This window comes from Phascolarctos cinereus, unplaced genomic scaffold, assembly GCF_003287225.1.
Source record: "Phascolarctos cinereus isolate Bilbo 61053 unplaced genomic scaffold, phaCin_HiC Scaffold_4;HRSCAF=312, whole genome shotgun sequence".
Classification (NCBI taxonomy): Eukaryota; Metazoa; Chordata; class Mammalia; order Diprotodontia; family Phascolarctidae; genus Phascolarctos; species Phascolarctos cinereus.
This window is the reverse complement of record NW_027555847.1, coordinates 689,042,577-689,054,793: the sequence shown is the minus strand read 5'-3', so window position 1 is coordinate 689,054,793 and position 12,217 is coordinate 689,042,577. Positions and strand designations below refer to the sequence as shown.

General features: G+C 37.7%; 1 long non-coding RNA gene across 2 annotated transcripts in view; it reads right to left on the bottom strand.

The window, feature by feature from the left end:
* LOC110220359 (uncharacterized) overlaps nucleotides 1-12,217 on the bottom strand; it is a 277,070-nt gene that overhangs the window by 233,388 nt on the left and 31,465 nt on the right. The window lies entirely within an intron of this gene.

Sequence of the window (12,217 nt, the reverse complement as noted above, 5' to 3'; positions counted from 1 at the left end):
AATAGCTGAGATTTATATAGTGCTTTCAAAGAGTTTTATATATGTTCTCTTTACCCTATGAGGGAGGTACTCTTCCCCACTTAACAGATGCAGAAACTGAGGCTAAAAGTCAGTTAGTCTAAGGTCATGTATCTATCTGAGGCAAAATTCAAACTCAAGTCTTCCTGACTCTCAAATTCACAATATCCATTCTGCCAGTAGCTACTAGTATTCTGTATGTGTTGTTCTTAAGTGCATCAGTTCATACAATATAGTACACAGAGAATATGCTGAATTTGGAATTGAAAGACCAGAGTTCCCATTACTATCAGCTGAGTGACCTTGGGAAAGTCACTTAGCCTCTCTTCCTCAATTTCCCATCTGTAAATAAGGAGATTAAAATTGGCTCTTAATAATATCCCTTACAGCTCTAAATCTATATTCTTCTGTCAACTGAGCCATTTTTGTGAGATTTTTTTTTTTTAAAGTATAGATTGCTCTAGGGAAGATGCTATCAGATATTTTAGTTTTTATCTTTAGTTAAGGGATATGAACAATGCTTTGATGTGCAGTTAGGTGGCAGTGGCTAGAGGACTGGACCCTGAATCAGAAAGACCTGGGTTCAAAATTTGGCTTCACAGATACTTGCTGTGTAACCAGGCAAGTCACTTACCCTCTAGCTATTTCAGTTTACTTACTGGCAAAACAGCCATAATAGCATCTACCTCATTGTGAGGATAAAATATGTAAAGCACTTTGCAAGCCTTAAATCATTATATTAATGCTAGCTATTAATATTTAGTCACATAAATTACCCCCCAAAGTGAAGCTTATGACTATTTTATGTCCTTGAATTTACCCCAAGTGAAGACTATATTCAAAGGTATATAACAGTATGAATGAAGACTGTAACTAATTGCTTTGATATCTGAGGCACTAGTGATTGTTTGGGGGGGGGTATTCCTTGCACAAATACTACACACTGCAACACCCTTTATTTGCTTTCATAAACTGCCTTGGAGTTACTATGAAAAATTAATCATTGTGGAGCCATCTTGGGGATGACCCTCTCCCAACACAGGATTAAAGTAGCAGCATTGACTTGCTATGATAAGGAATATCTGGGTTCAATTTAGTTCAAACATTCTACTTCTGACAAGCTGTGTGACATAGCGCAGTCAGTTTGAAGGTTATTTTCTCACCAAAAATGGGGAAATTGTAGTACCTCCACCTCATTGGGCAGTTTTGAGGACTTCACAATGCATATAAAGCACTTTTCAAATTATTAGTCTGGTTCTTGGATGCCAGTTAAGTCTGTTACTAGGGTCTTTTACTCAATTTCCTCACCTACCCTTAACCCTCCCCCCAGACCCTTTATTTCCCATTAATCTTGGTGGGAACATGTCTAAGTTCTGTGGTAGATCAAAGATTGTCCCTATGTTGGGATGTGGCATCAGAGGACTTAAGTCAGGATTTTCCTTTTATGAAACATAGTGGGCATTTAATGAGTTAAATTTGTTTCCATGGGTTATTTACAGAGCAGCTAAGTGTAAGAAAAGACCAACATAAGAAAAATCTGAAGCTACCTCAATGAATAGAACAAAGTCAACAATTTGCCTTGCACATACTGTGGGTATTTATTAAGTGTTAAATACAACTTGTGTTTCTTTGCCCCTACTAATTTCTTAAGGTAAACGCCATTTAGTGAACAAATTATTCATAAAGCATAACCCCAAAATAACATGGTTACAGGTCTTTCCTTTCTACTCACTATATGGAAACCCAAAGCTTGTATACGCAGTTTTGTTACACGGTGTCTAAGAAAAGGTTCTCCAAACAAAGAATAAGCTGAATCTTATAAAATATATTTTTTATTTAGATAAACTATTACACATGCACACAAAACTATACTATTATAACTAAACACTTTGGCCAGTAATTGAATTTTTTTACATTTAGCAAAATAATACTTTCATAACAACTTACAGTAGAGTTCTCTGAAGACTCACTGGGAAAAGCTTTGATTATTTGTTTACTATTTTCATACAGTACAAAAAAGTTACAAGTGGATGAGAATTACAGAATAGTAACTGCCAAATAATCTGCTTTTGTTTGGGGCAGTTAAAAGCAGGGTCAAAGAACACTTTGTGTTGGAAGGTGTCTAAATGTCATATCTTAAGGAAGATATCTCTCTCTGTCTAGTGCAAATGCTTGGTTAGCCCCATACTGCCAACAATTACAGAACTCAGGATGGCCATGGCCTTCTGGAAGTAATAGCATGGGGTTATTTTCAGGAGTCCTAGGATGTAATAACTCTAACGCTCTGTGTTAGGACATGTAAAGAAACAGAACGTTGCCGACTCTTTTTCCCAGTCTGGAAAATAAAAGGAATAGAATAGGGAAATAAAGATTACTTTTGCTTGGATGCCAATGCTAAAAATGAGTAGAAGCATGTTAAGTTCATAAATTTAGGCTTTGTATTCTGTGCATAATGAAGTTTTATTATGCATGTGTTACCAATCATTGGTTAATTATTAAATTACAATGTAATCACATCGACATCAATAATGTTTTAAAATATGCAAGACTAGAGTTAAAGTGACAAATATCTTGTGGCAAGTATTCTGAAAATGAACTGCAAGTCAGTCCTCTACTTAGAGCAGAAATGCACAAAAGACCACAGTTACAGGTAGGGAGCAAGTTCCATAAGTATCTGTCACATCTGTCCTTAAAATTTCCCAAAATCAGATTTTGAGAAATTAATCAAAGTAGATAATTGGCAGCAATAATTTGGGGGGGGATTTTTCTCTTTATCAAATACTACTATAAAATTTCTCCCTTTTATCTTGATTTGGTGGTAGGTTTACAGTAACTGCATCAATATCTGAAGCCTACTAGTTGGTTAGTAAGGTTTTTATCCAGTGTCAGAAGTTCTCTGGTACCTATACTACAGGGGAAATAAAGTGGCTGAGAGATCACTTGAATGAGAGAAAACAAAAGAGATTAGGACCTTTTAGTTCTGGTAATTAACTTTTCAGGCAAGTTTGACCCTCATTTATTTAAGCACTCAGACTTGGGCCTTCCAAAACTCTGTACCCAAAGTTAGTTTTTAATAATTACAGGCTACCAGTACTAATACTGCATTGTTGTTAGAGTTGTGAACTGGTCCAACCATTCAGGAAAGTAACTTGGAATTATGCAAAGAAGGTAACTAAAATTTCCATACCCTCTGGACCAAAGATTACACTACTAGGCATATACCCTCAAGGAGGTCAACGACAAAAAGAAGGCCCTATAAACACCGAAATATTATAGCAGCCTTTTTTTGGTAGCAAAGAATAAGAAACAAAGTATATATCCACAGAGAAATGGCATAAACTATGGTACATGAGATAATGAAACTACTGCCTTAAGAAATGAGGAACATGACAAAACCATGGAAAGACAAAGAGCTGATGTAAAGTGAAGTATGCAAAACCAGGAACACAATATACACAATGACTACAAAAATGTAAATCGAAAAAAGTACAAGACAAAAAAAAATGCTATGAATTTTAATGACCAATCTTGGCCCCAAAGAAGAAGAAATAAGTCATTTCTCTTCCTCCTTTTCGCAGGGGTAGAAAACCACATCCATGGAACACCGCATATAACACATTTTGATACGCTGGTTTTGCTGAATTTTTTTCTTCCTCATTTTTTCTTTTAAGTAGCTGAGGGGATTGAGAGGGTATACAATAACAAAGTTTAGGTAATATAAACAAAAGATCAATAAACATTTATTTTAAAAGAATTACAATCCAACAGTCAATTATTCATTTGGGATATTGCTACACTGTGCAATTAGAAACTAAATTTCATCTACCCACTGTGCCTGTGATTCACCAGGTGAAAACTTCCATGCCAGGGGAAGCAAGTTAGGTTGTCAGGGGTGTGTGTCAGAATCAGCTCTTGCCAAATGACTTAAATTTTCAGTGTGAGCATTTACATTTTAGAAATCAGTAAATGCTACAAATTTGGCCCAGATTTATTGTTTTGTGGATTTTCTAGACTTAAGAAAGTGATGAAGAAAATGTTAATACTGTAGATTAAACTTAAAAAGAAGTGTGTGCATTTCCCCCCCCCCCAAGAGTTGTTAAACATTTATCAGCACATCTCTGAGTGTAGGACTTTCATTTCAGTACTGCCTGTGCTGCCATTGCCTGGGAAAAAAATCTTGAAAGGGAGGGAAATAATGGGAAAATAAAAGAATCTTTGCAGGTGATTCTCTCCCATTACACTTCTCTGCTTCTGTTCAGCCTAGCACCCTCAGCAGCTCCCCTTCACCATGGCCACAAAGTTGTGGTCCAATTCCCTAATCGAGATGAACCTTGTTATCAGGATTTAGAAGACTAGAAGAAAGAGAAAGAACTGGGAACCCTGCTGCAGCTGGAAGAAGATCTCTGGATTAGCTGTAACTTGATGATATTCTCTAATTACTCTTCTAGTAAGAACTGCGAGATACAGGAACAGATTAGAAAACTGCCCAGATAAATCTGGGGGCTTTATCATAAACTCATATATTTGGAGTTGGAAGGAATCTTGGAGATCTTCAGTCCAGTCTTCACTTCAGAGGAGAGGAAATAGGCTCAGAGAAGTTACTTGACTAAGGTCACAAAGGTATTAAATAGCAGAACTGTGAGATCTGAACCTTGCTTCTCTGTCCTCTGCCATGCATTATATACATCATTCTCAAAGATATTTGTAAAGGTGGGAAATAAGCTCATGGGTTAGTACTTTAGATTTTTTTCAAATGTCTTTTTTAGGTATGTGATTATGTTTTCCAAAACTAGCATCCTCCCCTCCTTCCTATGAGGTTTTTTTTTAATGCACACTTCTATCTTCTGAATTTTTTTCAGCCACAGCAAAGCATGAATATGGACTATGAAGGCACGGAAGGCTTGTGTACACAAATATAACACATGTATAGGTCTAGGGTTGCATCTGAAGGAAACAATTAAGTGATCTGACAGCTTTAGCGAATGGGGTCAAATCTTGTGAATTGATTATACTTGCCTAGTAGATGTAGGAATGCTCCTCCCGAAGGGGGGAAAAGCAGCTTGAGATACACATAATTAGTGTCCCTTAACCAACCTAATCTGGTAGAGAAGCCCAACCCTAGTAATGGCTGGAGTAGTGCTGCCCCTCTCCCCCCACTCAGCATGTCTGACCAAATGCCTGCCCTAAAGTACTGGGAATCAAGGTTCCAGGGAAATAATCTTCAATACCTCTTTTCACAAGGGTGAAATGTAATCAAAATTAAATGAAGGAAGCATCCTCTCTAATGCCCTATATGGATCTGACATTAATTTGAATTTAAGAAGCTATACAATTGTTTAGGAGTGCTTATCTCCACCCTCTCTGAAGGGGCCCTTCTGTATAATCTCCCACCCTAGGAGAATGGCAATAGAGTCCTAATCTAATAGAAAGAGAGTGATGAGGTTGCCCCAACCTTTTGCTGAAGTTTAGGTGAGGCCTGGTACTTGGAAATCATTGTTCCCAGGGGCAGCTAGGTGGCGCAATGAATAGAGCACCAGCCCTGAAGTCAGGAGGATCTGAGTTCAAATCTGGCCTCAGACCAAATACTTGACACTTACTAGCTGTGTGACCCTGAGCAAGTCACTTAACCCCAACTGCCTTTAAAAAAAAGAAAGAAAGAAAGAAAGAAATCATTGTTCCCAGATAGAAGACAGATCAGGGCAATGGAACATCTCTAGTACATGGAAGTTAAGACACATGTCTTGTCTAAGCAAGCTTAACTATAGGTTTTGGGTTGCCTCTTCTGTGTTTTTTCCTCAGTATAGGTGATCAAACATCAATCCTAAGACTGACATGCCTTGTCTTAAAGGCAACCTTCTAAGTCTGTGAGACTAGAGATCTTGCGTCTCTTGGTCAGAGTGCTACATCTGAGAAGGTACCACCAATGAGGGAAGAAAACCAAACTCTGGCCTGACTGACAAGAAGAACTGTCTGTGAAGCAGACAGTGAAGAGCCAAGGTGAAATATAATTATGCCTATTCAATAATCCCACAAACTTCCTTGGTCAGCAAGCATTAAGGGCCTACCAAGTGACAGGCACTTGGCTAATTGCTGGGGATACAAAAAAGGGCGAAGGATAGGAAACAACATGAAAAACAACTACGTACAAACAAGATATGTAAAGGATAGATTGAAGATAATCAGCAAAGGGAAGGCATTAACATTAAGGGATATCAGAAAAGGATTCTTGTAGAAAGTGGGTTTTAGTTGGGACTTGAAGGAAGGTAGGGAAGCCGGAGGTAGAGATGAGTAAGAAGAGAACTCCAGGCATGGTGGGACAAGCAGTGAAAATACCCTGAGTCAGGAGATGGAGGGTCTTGTGCAAGGGACATAAAGAAGGCTAGTGCCACAGGATTGCAGGTATGTAGGGATGAACAAGATACAAGAAAACGGAAAGCTAAGAATATGAAGGGCTTAGAACAGCATAGGATTTTATATGTGATCCTGGAGGTGATAGATAGCCATTAGAGTTTAATGAATGGGGGAGTGACATGGTCAAATTTGTACTGTAAGAAGATTACCTTGATAGCTAAGAGGAGGATAGACTAGAGTGGGAACAGATTTGAGTAAGGGAGGTCAACCAAGAAACTATTATACTCCAGGTACAAGGTAATGAGGACCTGTACCAGAATGGCAGCAGTGTCAGAGGAGAGAAAATGACATATAAAAAAAGATGTTATGAAGGTAAAACTGAAAGGACCTGGATGTGAGGGAATCAGTCAGTGAGGAATTGAAGGAGACAGCTAGGTTATGAGCCTGGGTGATTGGCAAGATGGTGGTGCCCTCAGCGGGGAGGTTTTGGGGAAAAATAATGCATTTGGAAATACATTAAGTGTTATCAGACATCCACAAGTCATACAGTTCCAAGATAAGCAACGTGGGCAGTTAGGGACGTTAGGTGCTTAGGAGAGAGTTTAGATTTGGATAACTAAATCTGAGAATCACCAACATTAAATCCATGGGAGCTGATGAGATCACCAAGTGAAATGGTATTGACAGAGAAAAAAAGACAGCCGGCAGCAAGTTGAAGATGGCAGAGTGAGAGGAAGCAACTGAGCAAAGTTCACCACTATTCCTTCTCCAAAATGATCTAGAAGATGCACTAGTTCAAATTCTGATCAGGACAGCTAAGGAAAAGTAACAGTGAGTCATTTTTCCAGCCTTGGAGAGCTTAGGGAAACAGCTCTGTAGACACTGGGTACAGGATCTGTTCAGAAACATACTTGGCCAGCATCAGGGGAGGACTCCAGGGCTCAGGGACAGACAACAGGCCAACACAGGACAACAGGGCAAAACGGGATTCCAGGGAATCCCTGAATTAGCACTGGTTACAAGAACAGGTGCTATCTGGGAGTTCTACACTGCCCCATTACCCAGTTTTGGGTCAGAGTGATCAGCTGTGTACTGAGCAAAAACAAATTCAAGATACCTAGCTGAGGGGCTTTGATCTCAGGAGCAGAGGGGTGACTCAGCTTAGCCTTTAAACCAACATCTATGCCGAAGTACAATAACCATGGTAGGAGTCCCAGACCAAAGAGGAGCCAGCAGTTCATTCATTTTGAACCTTTTAGATCCTCTAGGTGGGTGAACAGTGATTGAGTCCAGCAGCCTACTTAAACTCTGAACCACACGTCAGGAATTTGCAGAGCTCAGAGCAGGAGGACAGTAAACAGCTCTTCCTGGATTATACCAATCTGGGAGTACTGAAAGCGTGTAGGCTTTCCAGACTAAACTGTAAAAGTTGCAAAATGATGTAAAAAGACAGAAGCTCTGGCCAGATATTTCCCCAACCCCCAAGAAGTGCACAAAGCTTAGCATTAACAAAGTTCAAAGTCAAGAAGTAGGTTGGACGAATGAGGCAAAAAAAAACCCTACTCACTACCGTAGTAGGGAAGCTCAAGACACCAATACAGAAGAAACGGCTAGAAAGCATTTACAAGCAAAGCCTTAAAAGAAAAATGCAGCTTGGAATAAACCCAACAAGAATTCCTAGAAGAATTAAAAAGTTAAAAGGAAAAAAAAAATTTTAAGAACAAAATGAAAGCTCAGAAATATATGAAAAGAGAATTAACATCTTGGAAAAAGAGGCACAAAACTTTACCAAAGAAAACTCCTTTAAAACTAGAATTAGCCAAGTGAAAGCTAATGACTCAATGAGACATCAAAAAATAGTAAGATAAAAAAGTCTGAAGAAAGTAGAAGAAAATGTAAAATACCTTATAGGGAGGAAAACTGATGTGGAAAATAGATTGCAGAGAGATAATTTAGGCACACTGGACTATCTGAAAGCCATAAAGAAAAAAGAACTTAGACATATCTCAAGAAATCACAAGAGAAAATCACCCAGTTTTTAGAACCAGAGGGCAAAGTAGAAACTTAAAAATCTAGCAGTCACCCCCTGAAAGAAATTCCAAAACAAAAACTCCAAGGAATATTGTAGCTAAAATTCAGAGTTCAAAGATCAAGGAAAAAACTATTACAAAGCAGCCAGAATGAAAGAATTCAAATATCAAGGAGCTACAGTCAGAATCACACAAGATTTAGAAACCACAAAGATAAAAAGAATGGAGTTGGCTTTTGGAAAAAAAAAAAAGCAGAATTCACTTTACAAAAGGTTTACTAGAAAAATCCTACACTTCTTCATAATAAATGTCATATATATATATATATATATATATATATATATATATATACATATATATATATATATATATATATATACACACACACACATATATATATACACACATATACATATTTTTAAATCCCACACTGAACCTCATTAAAATGTCTGGATAAAAAAATAAATAAAAAATAAAGGCAGTTATTAGGAGCTAATTTGCCCAACTATATGCCAATAAAACTGACAATCTAAATGAAATGGATGTTTTCAAAAACATAAATTGCCTGGAATAAGAGAACAGAAAACAGAATTCTTAAATAACAATTACAGAAAAAGAAACTACTAACAAATATTCCCATATCTCCCCTATCTTGGAAAAAACATTCAATGGAGCCTTTTATCTTCACTAATATCATCCTGTATCTCTTCTGCTCTTTACATATAAGCTAATCTCCCTGAAAAGGCCATCTCCAATGGGTGCCTCCACTTTCTCTTCTCTCACTTTCTTTTTAATCTTTTACAATTTAGCTTCCAACCTTATTATTCTACCAAAACTGTTTTTTCCAAAGTTCCTAATGATCTCTTATATGTCAAATCCAGTGGTCTTTTATCAGTCCTCATTCTTCTTGTCTTCTCTGCACTCTCTGAAACTGCTGATCGCTCTCTCCTCCATGATACTCTCTTCTCTTTAGGTTTTCAGGAAAACACTTTACTGGTTTTCCTCCTACCTATCTGACTACTCTTCTGTTTCCTTCGCTGGATCCTCCTCCAAATGAGACCCTCTAATCACAGATGTCCCTTAGGATTCTGTCTTGGGTCCTATTGTCCTCTCCCTCTATACTAACATGATGTATCTCACCAGCTTCCAATGATTTGATTAGCAACTCTATGCTGATGACCCTCAAATCTACCTTTCCTACCCTAATCTCTCATCTCCAACTGTCTTTCAGATATCTAGAACTGAAAGTCCTGCAGATATCTTAAACTCAATACTTGCAAAATAAAACTCATTATCTTTTCCCCTAAACCCTCCTCAACTTACACAACAACAAAGATATTGTAAGAACAACAAACTCTGAAAAACTTAGGAACTCTGAATAATAATAATTAATAATAATAAATAATAATAGTTAATATTTATATAGCACCTACCATGTGCCAGGCACTATACTAAGCATCTTATAAATATTATTTCATTAGATCCTCACAACAACTCCTTCAAGTAGGTACTGTCATTATCCTCATTTTACAGTTGAGGAAACTGAAACAAACCAAGGTTAAGTGACTTGCCCAATGTCACACATCTATGAAGTACCTGAAGCCAGACTTGAGCTCCTGTCTTTCTGATTACAGGCCCAGTACTCTAACCCTGTATCACCTACTTACCTACCTACCTATTACCCAATGAACAGCCACAATTTCAAAAGATGAAACATACTATCCACCTCCAGAGAGAAGTGATCACTCAGAGTGAAAAATCAAAGCATATTTTCTTATCCATTCATTTTTTGGGGGAGGGGCAGAAATGGCTAATGCAGTAATTTATTTTCCTTCTGTAATGGGTGTTATTTTTCTTGCCTTCCCAAAGGATGGAAAAGGGCAAAGAGGTTGAGAATTTGGAACTCAAAATTAGATAAAATGGAATAAAAATAACAGAAAAGGAAAAGAAGTGAACCCAGAGCAAAAAGAACCTTGGGGAACACCTGGATCAATATCTAGCAAAGAAGATTAGAATGAGTGGTCAAACAGGAAATACCAACATATAGAAGAGTCATGAAATCTTAAGAAATAATAGATTATTAAGGAGAAGAGGGGATTCAACAATGTCCAAGATAGCAGAAGAGATCAAGAATGATGAGAGTTAAAGAGGCAGATCCAAGGTGGTGGAGAAAAGCCATACGTTTCCCCAGTTTCTCTCAAATATTCTCTCAACATTAAATCAAGGCTCTGGATGAATTCTGGAGTGACAGAATCAACAAAAAGATGGTGCGAAACAATTTTTCTAGCCCAAAATAACTTAGGAAGATTTCCAGAAAGATCTGTCTTATTGGGATATAGAAGAGGAGCATAGCCCAGTGCAGGTGGTATATGGGCAAGCCAACAGGAGGCTGTTAGCCACAGCACAGATCAGCAACCAAAGCCCCTCTGTCCTGGCTCAGCAGGCCAGCCACATGGTGGGCCAGGTCTGAGGCCTCCAGCCCCAGTGCAGCAGGCAAACTGCCAGCCTTGGAATCCCTATCACACAGGTGCAACTAGGCTTGGCCACCTCAGCACAGCAGGCAAGCCACCAACCCCAGAGGCCCTGATGCAAAAAGCCAGCGAACAGATCCCTGGCTTGGGACAGTGGCCCCTGTACTTCAGGAGTAAAATTCAATTTTAAAAGTCATGAAATAGGTTGGAAAATTAACAAAAAACAAAAAGAGCCCTGACTATAGAAAGCTACTATGGCAACAAGGACAATGAAAACACAAACTCAGAAGGGGCAACAAGATCAAAATGTCTACATATGAAGCCTCAAAGAGAATTATATGATTAAACAAAATACTAGCAAATAGATTGCAGCAACTTATCACAAGAATAATACACTATGACCAGGTAGGATTTATACCAAGAATGCAGGGTTGGTTCAATATTAGGAAAACTATCAGCATCATTGAGCATATCAACAACAAAACCAACAGAAACCACATGATCATCTCAATAGATGGAGAAAAACCTTTTGATAAAATACAACACCCATTCCTATTAAAAATACTAGAAAGCATAGGTATAAATTGAGTCTTCCTTAAAATAATAAACAGCATATATCTTAAACCTTCAGCAAGCATTATATGTAATGGGGACAGGCTAGAAGCATTTCCAATAAGATCGGGGGTGAAACAAGGATGTCCATTATCACCACTGTTATTCAATATTGTACTGGAAACCTTAGCTTTAGCAATAAGAAAAAGAAATTGAAGGCATTAGAATAGGCAAAGAAGAAACAAAGCTATCACTCTTTGCAGACGACATGATGATATACTTAGAGAATCCTAGAGAATCAAGTAAAAAACTACTTGAAATAATAAACAACTTTAGCAAAGTTGCAGGCTATAAAATAAACCCACATAAATCATCAGCATTTCTATATATTACCAACAAAGCCCAACAGCAAGAGATAGAAAGAGAAATCCCATTTAAACTTACTGTAGACATTATAAAATATTTAGGAGTCTACCTCCGAAACAAACCCAGGAACTCTATGAACACAATTACAAAACACTTTTCACACAAATAAAATCAGATATAAATAATTGGCAAAACATCAGTTGCTCATGGGTAGGCCGAGCTAATATAATAAAAATGACAATCCTACCTAAGCTAATTTACTTATTCAGTGCCATACCAATCAAACTACCAAAAAATTATTGTATAGAGTTAGAAAAAATATTAAGATTCATTTTGGAAAAAAAGGTCCAGAATATCAAAGGAACTAATGAAAAGAAATGCAGGGGAAGGTGGCCTAGCAATTCCAGATCTTAAATTGTATTATAAAGC